Source organism: Chanodichthys erythropterus, chromosome 13 (genome assembly GCF_024489055.1).
Source record: "Chanodichthys erythropterus isolate Z2021 chromosome 13, ASM2448905v1, whole genome shotgun sequence".
Lineage (NCBI taxonomy): Eukaryota > Metazoa > Chordata > Actinopteri > Cypriniformes > Xenocyprididae > Chanodichthys > Chanodichthys erythropterus.
In genome coordinates, this window is record NC_090233.1 from 49,070,707 (window position 1) to 49,088,053 (window position 17,347).

Consider the following 17,347-nt stretch of genomic DNA (forward strand, 5'->3'; position numbering starts at 1 on the left):
GAAGAAAGAAAGACATGAACATCTTGGATGACATGGGGTGAGTAAATTAACAGGAAATTTTAATTTGAAAGTGAACTAATCCTTTTTTGATACATACTATGGCAGGGAATTTCAAATTGGGGTCGTGTTTTATACAAAAACAGTATAAAAATAGACAGTAAAAATACATATATAATAAAAAATAGAATTTAAATAAATAAAAAGTTAAAATAGATTAAAAAATAGAAAATTGATTTAAATAAATACATTTTTTAACATTGGGACAAGAGAGATGTCAGTCAATAAATGGGAAAACTTGCATTACTTATTTGAAAAAGTAATATTTTGTTGTAAATTTTAAAAGTAATGCTTTCCTTCACTAGTTACTTGGAAAAGTAATCTGATTACATAACTCACGGTACTTGTAATGTGTTACCACAAACACTTGCTGTAACCATAACAGTTTTCATATATCAGATCTTGAGTGTTAAAGCTTTCAGATGATATTTCAATGATGCACAATGGTAAACTTGGTTAACCATGGTAAATACTCCTTATGTTCAATAGGTAATTTTTTTTGCTCTTTATCAAACATCTGCAATGGACAGATAAAAACACTGTGATAAAATATTCAGCTGTGTTTGAGTGTGAAAGATGCACCATGATCGTGGATGTCAGATAAAATCTCGTTGACAGAGTGTGTTTTTCTCAGTATTGTACGAACACTGAAAGCTCTTGATGCCCCAGATCTCATAGAGAACTAATGGGATTTGTGTAATGAAGGCCACAGTTCATTCTTATAAAGGATTACAAGGTAAACAGAGCCCAAAGTTTTACTAGCAGTACACATGTACATTGTGAAGCTGCTCCATTTCATTTTTAATCACAAACTGGGATGGGGTTTAATCAAAATTTATTATTAGAGGATTGTAGATGTATAATTTGCATGCATGCATGGCTATATTTGTGATCCTAAATATGATGGTGAATATACGGCCTATCCTGCGCATCCAGCTCATGTTTGGTATTTGTTAGCTGAATGTAGAAATGTCCTGTCAGCAGTGCCCAATGATCTGCAACCATTTTGAACGGGTGCCATCTGGAGTGCCATGCAGACATGATAATCTCACTTTAATTACATTAGCAGTGCCATCAGTTAGTGTGAGAGTGGAGAGCTCCCCTAAATTATAAACAATTGTATTAAGTCAGATGTCAGATGTGTGTGCTGATGGCTGGTGTTAGATAAATGGAAATATGATTTCCAGAAATCAATGTTATAAATTCAAGTGATTAGTGATCAGAAGGTATGCTTTCTTTACTGGATGTTTATGGGGCATTAAACCTTTGAGTGTGTGTTTGTGTGTGTGTGTGTGTGTGTGTGTGGGCGTGCATGCGCATGTTTTTGTGACATATCAGGACACAAATTTGTATAATGACATGGGTATAACATAGGTCACTTATGAGGACATTATCCCATGTCCCCATTTTTCAAAAGGCTTATAAATAATACAGAATAATTTTGAGTTATTTTGAGAAAGTTACACAACAGTTTCCTGTGATGGGTAGGTCTAGGGGTAGGGTTGGTGTAGGTACAGTATAAAAAACATTACGCCTATGGAATGTCACAAAAACAAAAACCTGTGTGTGTGTGTGTGTGGTTCAGGTAAAACCTATGGGGAAATGTCCCCACAAAGATGACAATATCCAAATTCCTTATCCTTTTTTGGTTCTTTGGTTGAGGAAAACAGCTAATAAATCCTACTAATTGATGTTTTTTGAAAATTCTAAAAATGCAGAGTGCAACCGACTAGTGAGGACATTTTACTAGTTAAAAAAAGGCAAAACATGTTTTTATTTAAATCTAGAGATGTGCACATGTTTCTGTGATGGGTAGGTTTAGGGGTTGAGGTTGGGTTAGGCCATAGAAAATATCATTGACCTGATATAAAATCAATGGAGGTCTATGAAATGTCCTCACTAAATAGTGAAACAAGCGTGTGTTTGTGTGTGTGTGTGTGTGTGTGTGTGTGTGTGTGTGTGTGTGTGTGTGTGTGTGTGTGTGTGTGTGTGTGTGTGAAAGAGAGAGAGAGATTTCAGATCTTTGGAGTCTTCTCTGAATAATGACTAACGTCCAGTGCTGTTTTAGTATTATAGATGTACTATTATAGCATTTATTAATATTTAGCTTTTATTTTTGTTTTCAGTTTTTAATTTTAGTTTAAAGCTGCAATATGTAATATTTTTGCAGTAAAATATCCAAAAACCACTAGGCCAGTGTTATATATTTTGTTCACTTGAGTACTTACAATATCCCAAATGTTTCCAACTATTTGTAAATCGTGAGAAAAAGAATTGTTTTATATAGCTCAACGTGTTTCGTTTTAATGTTTAAATGTAATTTTCTTGATTTTTTGCGAGTACCATGCTTTACCATGCCTCAGAGAAAAACCCTATTTTGTCAAGTAGCTAACATAGCATAATCAGATGCAGCTTCATTTTTAGTAACAGTAATACAGCATTTTCTCCATCATACAATACGTTTTAAAATCAATTGCATGCCATTTATCAACACAAGTCATCCAGCATTTAATATGATATTGTAAAATGGATCTATCTTACTGCAGTGTGTAACAGAGTCTCACAGCAGCCGCCGAGTGAACGCACAGAGTAATGTTATAACATAATTTTCAACACACTCAAATGTATCTAATATGATAAACAGAGCTGTGTTACCTCATACTCATGACCGGAAAAGCGGAAGCGGCGCCGGCGACTGTGTCATAATAAAAGTCCCGCTGCTCGTGAGGCGTGTGTTGATCAATCGCTCCAGCTCCTCGTTCAGCTCCAACAACACTCTCTCCTGCTCTGCTTCATACTACAGTAACATTAATAATCGCATCCATGAACATGATTTCTTTCTGAGTCCTATCCCGATTGTTTCCACCGGACGTTGAGGTGGAGACCACGGCTGCGTTCAGCCCCGACAAAACGTTGCAAAACGTTTTTTAAACGGAAACGGTGGCGCGTTGAACACCCCGTTCTGATGACGCAAGAGTTGCAACTATGGCAACTGAGAAGGCCATTCTTTGTGTTATTTTTGAATAATTTTCGGAGCCTGATGAAGTCGGTATAAATACGTGCTTAATACTACAAAATACGCTCGATTTTACAGTCACTGCCCTTGCCGTCCAGAATAAAAGAGAACATCCCAATCGAGTGAAGGGATTTGTGGAAACTTCTATTATTGTTATACAACATTTGACTTGCACTTCATGATGAAAAGACAAACATTTCAGGTGAAGGATAATCCACTTCTTACCTCCGTGACTGTGTTGATCTATATTATTTTTATTGCTTGTATTAGGCTTATAAATATTGCTGATCACTGTTGTTGTGCTATATATATGATATTGTAATATTTACCAACTATTCTCCTCTGATTATTGAAAAGTTTATTAAAGTGTCACATCACAATACAATAGCAAAATATATAAGTATAGTATTTTTATGTTACATTAACACCCATTGTGCGAGCTGTCTCTTTCATACCGCACGGTTTATATACATCTTGCCACTGATTGGGCTGACATTTCTGACACACCCACCAAACAAGAGAAAACGTATCTCAAACCCGTTGCAGACCGTTTCCAGGAAACATGTCGTTCAACCCAGAAAACGTAGCAAAACGTTGCGCACCGGTTTGAGCTTGAACGTGCCCCACATGTCCCAAGATTCCGCGCTCAAACTTGCCGTCATCAAGCTACACCTTTGTTTTGAATAGGCCTCTAGCGACCTCTAGCGGACAGAATTTTTACATATTGGACCTTTAAGTTTTAGTGTTTTTTTTGTTTTGTTTTTTGTCAGTTTTTTATTAGTTTTTATATTTATGTACCTATTTGCCCATTTTCTTTATTTATATATTATTTGTATCTACCTTTTTTCAAATTAGTTGTCAAGGCAAGGCAGTTTTTCATCTGAAATTTTTATTTTATTTTATCTTTATTTCAGTTACTGAAATCAAATGTAAATATTTTTAGTTTTAGTTATCAATAACAACACTTAAATGGTCGTTGTTTGAATAGTGAGTAATGGTCACGTCACTCTGAACTGTTATTGTATATAAAAAAAGAAAATTTCATCTTTTGTGTTCCACAGAACAACATGTTCTGCATACAGTGTTGGAACAGGAAATAACCTGTATTTAACCTCTGCTCTACTTTCATTCTGAGTTCTTAGCTACTTATAAAGATATGAAAGTATTGAAGTAAAGATGGTTTAAACTAAACTTGACCTTAAATCTCATCTTTAGTTAAGACTCTTTCAAAATCCCTCATAAAGTGCTCTGATTTCCTCCTCTCTTCATCTGACTTTTCCTCTTGTGATGCTGCTGTATGACCACAGGAGGGCGGCATTGCTACAGCTGTGAGGTGCAGCAGCTCACTGTCCTGATGTTCAACACATTTTACATGTCTTTCTTATTAAACACAGCTGAATCAACTCATGTGTCTGTGAACTGAGCTGAGTGTGTCAGATAAGAGAAACATCCAAAATGTGGAATGACAGCCATCTTGACAGTGGCTGGCTATTCACTGTTTATCTACTGTACTTTCTTCCCTTGTTTGAAGAAAAGGCCAATTAGTAAATAAACTAGAGGATAAATAACACATGTGGCGTGTCTGTGTACCTTATAAGGTGATACTATGAGGTTGATAAGGTGTTCTGAGTGTTTTTTTAAGCAAATTGTTATTCAGTTGTTAAGATTCATGGCATTCTTGGTTCTACAAATGGCTTGCTTCCTTTCTTTAATGTACAATAAATGGGTTGCAAGCCAAAGTTTAATACTTAGACTTATGAGTTTGTTCAAATCATTAACTTTAAAATGAGAAGTAGTGATACCTGCATTTGCAAACACCACTAATGAATCTATTATGTGTGCATATTTCTCCAAAGATGTACTACAAGTATTTGTTTAGCCTGAAATAGTTATTGTGATACGCTATCGTTGAAAAGTTTGATGTTGGTAAGATTCTTCTGTTCACCAAGGCTGATCAAAAATACAGCATTTATTTAAAATAGAAATGTTGTAAAAGGCTTAACTGTTACTTTTAATGCATCCTTGCTGAATAAAAGTATACATTTTAAATAAGTAAATAAAATCTTACCGACTCCAAACAGTAGTGCAAATCTCCTGCTGTCTAATGTTTTTCTTTTATTGAAGAACAGCATTTGTAAAGACGAGTCATATCACACTGGCACAGAAGCTGCGGTGTATATATAGTGTTTTCACTGTCCAGTTGGTGTGTAGGTTGTGTAGGTGCACTTGTTGTTTTCTTATTTGTTTATCTGACACATACAGTACTGTTAAGGCTTCAGTTCCAACAACATATTTTTGTTTATGCTTGTTCTAAAAGCTTCATTCTTTCTTAAGTTTCATTATATTTATATCTCTGTTATGTCTATTAACTATGTTTTTCATACATCGGATGAATCACTGTATCAATTTGCTTGTATTTATTGGAAAATATTCACTCATTTTCTTTTCAAAATGCTTTTTACTAAGTCTACTACTAACTATGAATGTTGTTTTGTGAAATAGAAGTGTGTGAAGGTTGGAACAACATGTAATTGGTGAGTAATTATTAATGTTAAGCTAGAATGAATTAGTGAACTAGAATGTGTTACAATAGTAACATGCAGTGACCATGTGACCACATCTAAAGCGATCATAAACATTAAGTGTTTGCTGTTTTACTAAATGCAAGTTAGCTAGTTTAATGCTGCTCTATCTGCTTGCATGCATCATGGTGAAGCACACTTTGTGTGGGAGGTTTCTCTCTCTCTGTAATGGGGTTATCAATCACACCTCCAGTGCCTGGCTCGGAGAGGTCAGAGGTCACTGCATCCCATTGCCAGTGTCGGCTGAACTCTGATTTGGCTTCTTTTTGTGAATGACAGTAAAGGTTTATCTTATTGTCCACTCCTTAAAGAGGCAGAGATAGCAATGACCACCCTAGTGAAAAACTAAAATGTATTTGAAAAACCTTTATCTTGTGCTAAGTATACTACAAATACATTTACATATTTATGTGCTAAATAAAAATACCCTGCAATTGTTTATTTGGTATACTAAACTGGTACTTAAAGTCTGCTAAATTGGAACATTTATTTGATTGTGTTAAAGTGGAACTATTGCAAGTATACTTCAGGTACACTTTAAATATCTTACATTTAAAGACCGATATTATACAAAGATCATTCTATCCTTATTAATAGTGATATTAAAACACTTTTAGGCATAATTAAGAAATGTGCATTGTGCAATAAAGAAATACTCCAAATAAAATTTAATTATAATATTATATCAGTAAGTCTAAAGTGATTTGTCAATAAATATGTTAATGGATTTTTTTAAAAATTTTTAATAGATTGTGGTATAGGTTTTTCATTTTTTTTTTCAATTTGTAAATAAAACTACTATATATATATATATATATATATATATATATATATATATATATGTATGACATACATGCATACATATATATTTAATAAATACATATATTTTATATTTATATATTATTTCTATATAAATGTAAATATTTTAAATATAATATATTTTGAATATATACATGCATGTGCGTGTATTTATATATACATAATAAATATTTTAATAAATAAAAATACACAGTACACAAATATATTTTAAACACAAACTTTTTTTTGGATGTGATTAATGACGATTAATCCTTTGACAGAACTAAATACTTATATACTATTATACACTGTATAATAATGGTAGATACACTCTGAGGCCGATCTGTTGTTTTGCCAGAGGTTGAGAAGGTATTGTACAGCTTCATTCACCCACATTTGACTTTTTCATGCAAGCATTTATGAAAAGGTCACCAAATTACTAATGACAAGTTATTCTAGTGCTCTGTTGTGTAAGTACTATACATATACAGTTATCTATCCTTATATGGTCTTTACAATCCAGAAAGAGAGACAGATAGGGAGAGAAGTCTATAGCTGGTTGTGAATATATGATCCACTGAGCTCATCTTTCAGTAAGACTATATTCTGAATGCACAAGCATACACTTTTATGTTGCTTAATGCAATATATATTGCATATAAAAAAGACAAAATATAATGCATATATGGTGATATGTAAACAGTATTTGCATGCAATGGATGCTTTATAGAGAAATATTAACATTTGTCATTCCATCATGCACCACCTCTGAATGTACCACCACCATTTAAATGTGACTATTAGTCACGGAGTGATAAAATCTGACATCACACATTCAATTGCGAGTGCTATTTCAACAACCTGCACCTGAGACTGAGCACGGTGAGCCATCAACCAGACAAAATGACAGTCCAAACTGAAAATAAATGATAATCTGTGAGGAACGGGAGGGTTGGGTTATGGCTGTCTAACCAAATACTGCCTCACACTTCACTGGCACTAGCATAGAGCACAGTAGCACAGTCTTTTTCCACAAAGATATCATTCTTTATCAATAAAGTATATATCTCTCTGAATACACCTATAGGCTGATTCTTATGTGGAGGGTGTGATCTCCTGGCCGCAGGCTGAATGCTTTTTTTCCGAGTGCCAAGTAATTTTCTCCAGCTGATCTGGTGTATGAGTTTGGATGCTCTGTCTGTCTGTCAACATGCATATAAATGGTTTGAAGTGCTTGACCTTTTATCATGACCATTCTCTGTCTGTTCCAACCCTGCTTACCCCCGAGCGCAAATTCATATGCATTAGATATTGTGTGGGCCAGTGTATTTCAAAACGTCCAGGGCCTGTCAGGTTACAGGGTAAAATATGATGTGCAGCACTTCTGTGGAAATGAACCTTAATAACTCTATGGAAGCAATATCCAGGCCTACAGGTGGAGATTTTGACGACACAAAGAACTTTTTAGCTATCAAAGCTTATTGATTAAGCTATATTTTAAATTATAAGCAGTATTACTGTTGTAATTTTTTCTAAGTAAGTAATCTTTTTTTTTTTTTTTTTTGCCTTGGTTAGTAAATGTGATTTTTGCATGGACAACAACTCAATTTCTTCAAAAGATGTAGAAATAGTTCAAATTACTATTGAATTATGTTGAAGTGTAATACTGAAGTGCATTAGAGTATAGTGTTGTTTTAGTGTCATTGTGATAATATAGTTTTTTTTTTAATGTTACTTTTTATTTTCTGTTTTCATTTAAAATTGAGTTAGTTTTAATAATTTTACACGTTATTTCAGTGCTCCACATTCTACTAACTGCAAGTAACTTTAAGTAACATACTTTTTAATTAGTCTTCCCATTAACGCCATCATTTTGTTCATTCAGACTGATGCGCGGAACGCACACGTAAGCAAGAGGCGGGATTTATCGCACAAACCAATCATAACCAATGACATCCAATCATAGTGCGATGGAGGCATTGCCTCCTTTCACGTCACTTTCCCCCATTCATTCACTCAATTACCCCCCACAAAACCCACAGCATGCTGAGAGGAGGCACAAAAGACAGGGACTCCCACTGTAACTTTACCTGTGGGTGTTACTGTTGGACAGTTTTCCTTTAGAAAAAACAAGTGACTTAATGTCACATTTTGTAATATGGATTATTTTCTCATCCTGTTTTTTTGATAAGGCATGGCCTCCCTTGCCTTCTCGGAGGAAACACCTCTTTTTTATAACCTTTGCTTTTTATATAATTGTCTTTAGTTAAAGGAGATTATGCCCTTTTTCTTGACTTTGTTTTTGGGCTCTACTAGAAAAGACTTTTGTAACACGGTTCGTAAATGGGAAGAAGGAGGCGGGAACCGGCGAACATTCAACGTAAATTTTAATTCAAAAGAAACATAGAACAAAACGAAAGTAATGCCGGCAGACCCTCGCGGACGTCTGCCGGCCACACAAACATAATAAAACATAAAATAAAGTCCAGGCCTGGTCCTCTCTCGTCCTTCACTGATTTCGCTCCTCCTTTTATGCCTCCGGAGCTCCTCCGTGAGAGACTCGAGGCCAGCACGCCTCGCAGGTGACGCTCGTTATCACTCGCGTCACCGGCCTCACGCCGTTCCCTCACGGCTCTCGCCCGCCCTGCTCGTCACAACTTTCATTGAATGTTTTGACATTTTTGCAGTTCTGTCAGTAATGCTCTGGTCTGCGTTGTTAGCCAACTATGGTCACAAGTTCTTTCGTTACCAAGTTTTGTTGGCATTGTTGGCTTTGGGAAACGCACCCCTGTTTAGTTCCTGCCTCTATGAAGCCCCTCCTTCTGAAAAGTTCAATGTGATCTGATTGGTCAGCTGGACGAGTGTGTTGTGACTGGTCAACCGCTTTGAGCATGATGTCATGTCTCTTACCATGGCTGCGTTTAACTCCACTTTTATACATTCACTTGTGAACTTCCTAAGCACTTCCGCTCGGGTGAATCCCTGCAGGGGGAAGTTTTTTTGACATTTAACCGCATTTAATACTGTAGCTACCTTAAGCTGACTGTTTTTTAAAGGTGCCCTAGAACCAGTTTTTACAAGATGTAATAAAAGTCTAAGCTGTCCCCTGAATGTGTCTGTGAAGTTTCAGCTCAAAATAAACAGATTTTTTTTAAATTAATTTTTTAACTGCCTATTTTGGGGCATCATTAACTATGCACCGATTCAGCGCGCGTCCCCTTTAAATCACGCGCTCCCTCAATGTATGTCTTTTCCATGTACTGAACTCTTGTTATTCAACTATGCCAAGGTAAATTCAATTTTTGATTCTAGGGCACCTTTAAATAGTTATAGTTTATTGTATTGTTATCATTTTCTCAAACTACCCAAGCATACATACAGGCCTATAGAATGGTGCGTGAAACAAATTCATAAGGAAAAAAACTGTAAATAATAAATCAGCTCCATTGCAGATTCCAAGTGATCAAGGGCATTTAAATACACTGCAAGGGTTCCTCCAGTATTGGGCACTTGTGCAAAGTAAGGGAAGTTAGCGAGGGAAGGGCGTAAAAGTCTATAGTATTCTATAGAGAAAAAATCCCACTGGAGGAACTTTGTGCTTTGTAACTTTGCAGACTTTTTTCATGCTCAAACAGCAACTTTACACATGTGAAAAAAGCATAATAACATTTATTTTATTTCAAGTAAAAATTTTTTTGTGTTATTATTATTTTTTTAGTTTATTTTAATTTTAGTTATCTATATTAACCCTGCTTCAGAGTGTATCACATGGGTTTCTCTCTCTAGGACAATATCCAGACTTTGTGTCAAAATGTATGTAAGTTATTCCACTGTAAAGCTTCTGACCTACATTAGCTGGTGTCTCTTGCATTCTGACAGCGTGTTAATTCAGTGTGGAGGACATGTGCGCTCCAAAACGAGAGGATTATTACGCTTCACAAAAGTCTTTTCGTTATGCTGATTACCACATCTTCATTTCCATTCGTTTGCAGATGTTTTATATGGAAAGTTCCTTGAATATGAGAATTTGTCTGCCCTTTTTCCTTCATGCCATCATATGCACAAGTAAATTGTTCAAATGGATTTATATAGGCTATGTGAGAAATCAAGTGCTATTTAAATCCATGAACTGATTTAGTTACTAGATCTACATGCATGTGGGTTTATTGAGCAATGCAATAAATTTCCAATTATAATGATGCATATGACTGAACATGGATTAAGCGCATTTGTGGATTAATAAAAAGAGTTGTGCTGTTACTTTACTTAGTGATTGATTATTATTTTCCCTGATAGTATAGCATGCAAAAAAATCCCATTGGCTTGTGGAGTTAATAAGCGACAATCTGGATCACCCTAGCAACTGCGTAGCAATGCCCTAGCAACCATCCATAACATATGTATCTGTGATCTCAATTTCTTGTTTCTAATGTTGTGGTTTTATTTGATCTTCTAAAAAACCCTCATTTTATGGTCTGTAATATGGGATTTTTCAGATATTTAAAATGGTATTATTTAGAAAAGTAATAGCACACCTTAACACAGTTTGAGGCATCATCATTATATCCATCGCGGGACAAAATATGTGCCAATGTTTAATTCTTAAAGTTATTCTTAATGTTTTGATCTCTAAGCCCAAACAAAGACAGAAAGACGGTGCACTTGTATTACTATGAACGGTAGAAAGTGCAACACGCAAGATGGTGGATTAAGTCCCGCCTTCTAAATAAAAAAGCCAATCGCAAATTGGTAAAGTCATCGAATCACTGCAGCTGCCCTTAGAAGCTCCTGTGTCATGACAAATTGGATCCTCCCTCAAAATCGGGTCTCCACAAACTGTCAGTTAATGATTATTAATTATTATATAAGTATATACGAATTATATTCATTTAAAAAACCCATATAGCTTACTATATAATGCGCTTAGGAGTGCGCATGCACATTAGCTTGGTCCAGCCTGAAAATTGCAGATTTTGTCATGATTCGAGCATTTAGAAACAAAATTTATGAGACAGTAGATGTTGTCAGATTTAATTGATGACTTCATCTACAAACCCGATTCCAAAAAAGTTGGGACACTGTACAAATTGTGGATAAAAACAGAATGCAATGATGTGGAAGTTTCAAATTTCAATATTTTATTCAGAATACAACATAGATTACATATCAAATGTTTAAACTGAGAAAATGTATCATTTTAAGGGAAAATAAGTTGATTTTAAATTTCATGGCATCAATACATCTCAAAAAAGTTGGGACAAGGCCATGTTTACCACTGTGTGGCGTCCCCTCTTACTTTTATAACAGTCTGCAAACGTCTGGGGACTGAGGAGACAAGTTGCTCAAGTTTAGGAATAGGAATGTTGTCCCATTCTTGTCTAATACAGGCTTCTAGTTGCTCAACTGTCTTCGGTCTTCTTTGTCGCATCTTCCTCTTTATGATGCACCAAATGTTTTCTATGGGTGAAAGATCTGGACTGCAGGCTGGCCATTTCAGTACCCGGATCCTTCTTCTACGCAGCCATGATGTTGTAATTGATGCAGTGTGTGGTCTGGCATTGTCATGTTGGAAAATGCAAGGTCTTCCCTGAAAGAGACGACGTCTGGATGGGAGCATAATTGTTCTAGAACTTGGATATACCTTTCAGCATTGATGGTGCCTTTCCAGATGTGTAAGCTGCCCATGCCACACGCACTCATGCAGCCCCATACCATCAGAGATGCAGGCTTCTGAACTGAGCGCTGATAACAACTTGGGTTGTCCTTGTCCTCTTTAGTCCGGATGACATGGTCCCAGTTTTCCAAAAAGAATTTCAAATTTTGATTCGTCTGACCACAGAACAGTTTTCCACTTTACCACAGTCCATTTTAAATGAGCCTTGGCCCAGAGAAAACACCTGCGCTTCTGGATCATGTTTAGCTATGGCTTCTTTTTTGACCTATAGGGCCCTATAATACACCTTGCGCAATGCGACGCAAGGTGCAGCGCAAGTGTGTTTGCTAGTTTGCGTCCGGCGCCGTTCGCGTTTTCCCGTTCAGCGCCACGTCCTTACATTAGTAAATGCATTTGCGCCAGTTAGTGCGCCCATGGGCGTGCTGTTCTAAAAAAGAGGTGTGTTCAGGCGCATTGCCGGCGCATTGCTATTTTAAGGAGCTGAAAATAGACTGCGCCATAGACCAACTCAAACCTGGTCTAAAGTCTAAAGTCAATGGCGCAATATTTTTTTGTTAGAGCGCGTTGGTAGAAACTGCGCCTCTGGGCGCGTCGACTTTGCTTATTACACACAGGGATGCGCATCACACAAACATGCCAAATATTAAAAACAAAAGGATTACAGTGTAAAAGAATATTATTGTGTATAGGCTACATAAATATAAAAATTTAACCTCGTTTACCTTCTAACTAAACGTTTAACTTTGCGCACGAGCAGATCGGTTTCTTCGCTAGAAAAGCGTTCAGCTTTTCCGCCAACAAATTCCGCCATGTAAATAGCAATCCGCCATGGCGCGAGCGTATCTCGCTCTTAAAGGGAATGGGAGATGACACTCTGATTGGTTTATTGAACGCTACACCCATTACTCATTAAGAGAATAGGGACAACCCATTTCAAAAATTCGCCCCGGCGCACGGACCGTTTTTCCGTCGTTAAAATAGCAAACGTGGATTTGGACACGCCCTGAGTGCACCTGCGCCGTGCGCTTTACACTTTGCGTTTAGATCGTTAAAATAGGGCCCATAGAGTTTTAGCCGGCAACGGCGAATGGCACGGTGGATTGTGTTCACCGACAATGTTTTCTGGAAGTATTCCTGAGCCCATGTTGTGATTTCCATTACAGTAGCATTCCTGTATGTGATGCAGTGCCGTCTAAGGGCCCGAAGATCACGGCATCCAGTATGGTTTTCTGGCCTTGACCCTTACGCACAGAGATTGTTCCAGATTCTCTGAATCTTTGGATGATATTATGCACTGTAGATGATGATAACTTCAAACTCTTTGTAATTTTTCTCTGAGAAACTCCTTTCTGATATTTCTCCACTATTGTTCGCCGCAGCATTGGGGGAATCGGTGATCCTCTACCCATCTTGACTTCTGAGAGACACTGCCACTCTGAGAGGCTCTTTTTATACCCAATCATGTTGCCAATTGACCTAATAAGTTGCAAATTGGTCCTCCAGCTGTTCCTTATGCACATTTAACTAAAATGAGCCAATATTTGGCATGACATTTCAAAATTTCTCACTTTCAACAATTGATATGTTATCTATATTATATTGTGAATAAAATATAAGTTTATGAGATTTGTAATTTGTTGCATTCCTTTTTTATTCACAGTTTGTACAGTGTCCCAACTTTTTTGGAATCGGGTTTGTATGAAATTTAATCGTAAGCTTGGTGAACAATTTTGGAGAATTTGATGTTTCCCCATTCAAAGAGAAGGAGCTTCACTTGCATGCCCGAGAGGTGTTTCAAAGATGGCCGCCTGGTGAAATGACTTGTCTTAAAGGGACTCTGGCCCAAAAATGAGTGATACTGATGCTTGCTTTTATGCCTTAGATTAATTGATTAAAATCTATTGATTTAAACTTAAAGTATCAACTACAAAAATATGTTTTCATTGTGAGAGGTTATAAAAAGTATTTTTCTGTATTTACTTTTTTGAGATTTTAATGCTGAATATTTAATTTCGCAGATGCAATTTACACATACACTAAGAATATGCTGATGGAATATAAAGCAAGCACTTAAATCAAATTTTTATCTCAAGTCTCAACAATTTCACACAACCAAATGTTTTCACAACTCATTCTATTTTCTTCATGAAGCACTGTAGCTCCTAATGATCCTCCTTCAGGAGAAACATGGGTAATGATTAAAAGACCTTGTTGAGAACATCCTCATATAAAGCTGAAAGACGGGCTTATATGAACATGCTCCTTGTGAATCCCAGCACTCTTTGTTAGCGTCGGATCCTTGGTTTATGTTTGACACATAATGAGGTACAGAGCACAAGCCTATTAATGAGAATATTAGAAAAGTTTTTTTGCACTGGAAGGAGAGAGAGCAAAGATTAATTTGGCCCATGGTTGGTCTGCCTCACTCGTAAATTGCAAAGTTTCCAGTGAGCTCGGATAATGAGCTCTACACGCCTGTCAAGTTGCTTGTCATATGCGGTAATTAATGCTGAGGAGGACTTTCCACCAAATGCAGCCAAATGCACATATATACACAAAACAAACTCACAAAAAAAAAATCACATTTTGTGCTTTTAGCTCATTTAAAGGGCCAGTGTTTTGATACAATTTTGAGGTATAGATTTCCTTAAGAAAAAAACAGAGAGATGTAAAGGAATAACTAAAAAATGTTTAAAAAAAAAAAAAAAAAATCTTAACCTCTTATTGTTCCAAGCTCATATGAAAATTAAAAAATTATGTGATGTTTTTGACCTTTTTGGACCTTTAAAACAACTGTTCTTTAAAAATCCTTTTTTTTCTCGCCCTCCTTATATTTCAAGCTCATATGACTTTTTTTCTGTCTTTAAATTTTGAAGAATATTGCTTTCCATAAAAAACAATTTTTATACATTTTTTAGATTAAAAAAAAAATTATATGATGTTTATGACCCTTTTTTAGTTCTTCACAAGAACTATGCTTTCACAGTATGCATCACTCTAAACAAATGCTGGGTCAAAAACAACCCAAGTTGGGTTGAAAATGGACAAACCCAGTGATTGGGTTGTTTTAACCCAGTGGTTGGGTTAAATGTTTGCCCAATGTGCTGGGTAGTTTTATTGAACTCAACTATTGTTTAAAAATGACTGTATTGCTTGCTTAAAATGAACCCAAAGTATGTTGGATATTAACACTTATTAATATGTTTAATAAATGAACATTTATTAATAAGTTTAATGAATAATAATTAAACAATAAACATTTATTAAATTGCTTATTAATGTTCACCTTTTGATTATTATTGTTGTAATAATGTAATTAGTAATTATGTGTTTGATTTTTCATTTCCAACATATTTTGTGTTCATTTTAAGCCAGCAATATAGTCATTTTTAAACAATAGTTGGGTTAAATAAAACTGCCCATCACATTGGTCAAACATTTAACCCAACCGCTGAGTTAAAACGACCCAGTCGCTGGGTTTATCCATTTTCAACCCAGCATTTTTATAGTTATAAATAAAATTTGTAAAATATGCTGTATTTAGTACTGTACTCATCAAAAATAAAGGACGTATCATGGAAACAAATTGGATGTGAAGTGTATTTTTTACAGGATTTAAGTTACAATCTGGAAATATTAACCCATTTATGAGGTAAAAATAAGTTAGTATTCCTGAAAAAAGTAACTAGCATAAACCATAAATGCTGGGTTAAATAAACAACCCAACATACTATGTCAAAAAAAAAAACATGGTTGGGTTTGTCCATATTTGACCCAGCAGTGTTTTGCTAAACAACCCAGATTGGGTTATTTTTTTAACCCAATGGTTTTTAGAGTGTAGAAATGTGCTTGTGAGCCTTAAAAATGTCTCTTTTTGTGTTCTGCAAAAGAACGACAGGCGGATGAGCAAACAATGACAGAATTCATAAATTTTGTCTGAACTGTTCCTTTAACCGCTGTTCTGCGGACTCTTGTATTCCAGAAGTATTGCATTTGTTTCAGCATGTACTGGTGTAACATATTGATTGTGTTGTGTGGCAGGCTTTAGGCACGGGCTGCTGTGATTTTCTATGATAATTTCCTTATCTGAGCACATGATAAATCCCTCTCCTCATTTTATTCCTCATAACACTGTTTTCCTGAGATTTTTTGCCATTATAATATACATGTCTAATAGGCACGCTCACCCTTCTCTACAGCCCATTATCACGGGCGCCATTTATCTCTCTAATGTTTCTTTTGTTTCTACCACAAGTGTTGCCAGGTCAGTCATTTGTTTAGCAAAAATAAATGAAGTTTGTTTCTGCGCACCTTTTATTTATAGCTGGAGGAGATGAAAAGTAGTCTTTCTTGTTCCCCGCAACCGTACCTCGCTGTTCTTCACGCAAGCCATGAATATTAAAATCATTTGCTTTCTGCAGGTTTGCTGAGTGGGGGGAAATTTATTTTTCACCCCACTACGATGTATTATTCATCGGCGTATTTAAATAATGCATGACTGGTTCTCGGAGAAAATTAACCCTTCCCCTCTGAACCCACACAGCAGCCAGTCTCTTGATAGGCAATTATGTCGTTCAATTAATGAGGTTATTAATACTGCAATTGGCTTAAATACTCTGTGTCTTTGGGAGCCATCCATTAGTGTCTTAATTAAACAGATTAAATATGTGTGTGTTGTTTGCAGACAATATGTAAATATTAATGTTTTGTTAGTTTATATGTAATACATCTCTAAGAAAAGCACAAAAATGCGCTTGATTCTATAGAAAATCTTAAGTTTACTGAAGAAAAAAAAACTTTAACAGTACTGTAAAATATAGTGACTAACATTTTAAGCACTATGAGAAAAAAAAAAAATTGGTAACAAAGCATTGCATGCAACTCTCAACAAATAATAGCAAATCACATAACTAATAATAGTAAAATGCAAACAAAACATTGATACCAAATCATGCAGGGACTTTGGTTTCATGATATTAAACCAATGATGTTAACATTTATTTTGCCATTAAATTACATGTTTTGTCTTTTTTTTCTGTTCAGGAAACTCCAGAAACTGTATTTTCTAATCGAAAGAGAATAGCGATATTATCAGTCGAGCTGAAGATGTTGTGATGAATGTAACTGGAGAACACGCAAGACGTGGATTTTCACATGCAAGCTGTGGTGTTATGCAAATGAAACACCTGTTTGTTCAGAGACGGTAAGGCTTGTCTACAT